We start from the raw sequence: 2,142 nt of genomic DNA, 5'->3' as shown, positions 1-2,142 counted from the left end.
CTTAAAAATATAGATGACAAGAGATGAAGGAGGGTGTGGCTGGGAAGAGTTGGTAGGTGGCTGGGGGAGAAGCAGGAATTTGAGGAAGGGAGAGCTTTGATGACGTGGCACACGCAGGGCTTCTGCTTTTCTGGATGTGAAATTGAGTGAGCAGGAGGTTGGGGAGGGCGTGGGGGTTGAGGGAGTGGGAGGAGCTGTGAGCTAGGACAAGTCAAAGGAAGCAGGAAAGTGCCAAGGCCCAGATGCAGAAGCCTAGCCATGTGGCTCCCCCTCCCAGGCACACCTCAACCCTTGCTACAGGGTCTCCAACTTTTCTTTTTTTGTTGTTTTTGTTTTTGTTTTTGTTTTCTGGTACCAGGAATCGAACTCATGACCTTGCACTTGCCAGGCAGGTGCTGTGCTGCTGAGCTAAATTCCCAGTCCCCAGGGTCTCCAATTCTTCATGCGTCATGGTGAAGCTCTATCCTCCCCTTGGTTCCTCATCCCACAGATACCCATTCCCTTGTGCATCTCCATTGCAGTCCACCTGTACCTACTAGCCTACTGCATCTAGCACCTATCGACTGGGTCTGACCCTGCCTGCAGCTCATTCTAAATGACAGGAGACACTGCCAAGGTTAGGGGTTCATAGACATGAGGCCCTGGGGCAGTGCTGTGAAATGTTTTAAGTTTAAGAGTGCTCCCCCTACTCCAAGCACTGGAGTAAATAAAGACACACACTGCTCTCCTGTTGGCATAGCTGATTACCTAACTCAGTTACCAACTCAGAACTCAGGGGCCCAGCTGGAATCAACACCTCCACCTCTTACACTGAGCCAGGTGGTTTGCTCAGGTTCTGTCGACACGCCCTGGAAGATGGAAGGTGGAGCTGGGCATGGTGGCACACATCTGTAATCCCAGCACTCAGGAGGCTGAGGCAAAAGGATTGTTTCAAGTTGGAGACCAGCTTGGGCTACAAAATGAGCTCAAGAGCAGCCTGAACTGCATAGCAAAACCCTGTCTCAAAAAGACAAAAAGAAAAAAAAAGAAAAAGATGGAAGGTGGGTTGGGAGGCACTGCAGTGATGGAGAACAGTGGGAGGCTTCAGGGTTCCAGCCCCAGAAGGAATAGAGATGTCCCTGGCGGTGATGGCCACTTCCTTTTCTGTGCTCAGAGCTTTGCGATATAAAGGTGCCGGGAGGCTGGCCCTGGAGGGTCCTTGGAAGAGCTCTGCCCTGGCAGTCTGGGGTTAGATGCTGCTTCCAGGACTATGCTTGGGATTCCTGGGGGAGTTGTGAGGTTGGGAGACAGGACACAGGACTTCCTGGGCTGGCTTCATCTGGGAGGACACAGGTGAGCAGGAGGAAAGAGACTGGGAATGAAGAGCTGGAGAGCTGGGCTGGGGCTGGGATGGCCCCAGAGCAGGGGTGGCAAGGGTGTGGGTAGGAGCTGGGATTAGGATGGAACTAAATTGGGCTGGACTGAGGAGGGTGTAACTGGAGGTGGGTGCAGAGAAGAGGTAGAGGCTTGCTATGCTAAACATAGGGCTGAGGCCAGGCTGGAGCTGAGGGCGAAAGGAACTGGGTTGGTTTTGGGATTTAGCTGCACATGGCCATAGAGAGCTATGGAGACGGAATAGGGAGGGGTCTTCCAGAAAGGACACGGCTGCAGGCAGGCCGGGCAAGTGCTGGTACGCGAACTGGGTTGGGGCTAGGGGCTGGAACAGAAATGGGTTTAATATGCGTTGGGACCGGCCTGAGAGTGGCCTGAGGCTGCGATGGAGAAAAATTAAGCCAGGGTGGGGCTGGCCTGGTTGGGGACTGAGCGAAGGGGGCACAGGGTGAGGATGTCGCTGGAGCTAGGTAGGGTTTGGAATCGTGGTGAGGTGGGGACCGGGCTAGGTTGGGGCTGGGGACCAGAGCAGATGCCTAGGTTGGGGATGGGGACGAGGTAGGTGAGCGTTTGGGACGTGCGCTGGACGGTCCGCAGAGCAAAGGGGCAATGTGGATTTCGGGTGCCGCCCTCGCCCGCGGTGTGGGCGGGGGGCGATGGGCGCCCCGAGGCAGGCCGGGAGGGAGGACTGGTCGGGAGGAGAGGACCTCCCCCTGGGCCGGGCTGGGGCGGCGCTAGGACCAAGCGAGCGGAGGGAGCGAGCCGGGCGGA

This window comes from Chinchilla lanigera, unplaced genomic scaffold, assembly GCF_000276665.1.
Source record: "Chinchilla lanigera isolate Chin_1 unplaced genomic scaffold, ChiLan1.0 scaffold00007, whole genome shotgun sequence".
Taxonomy (NCBI): Eukaryota; Metazoa; Chordata; class Mammalia; order Rodentia; family Chinchillidae; genus Chinchilla; species Chinchilla lanigera.
The sequence above is the reverse complement of the archived record's forward strand: the minus strand, read 5'-3'. Positions refer to the sequence as shown.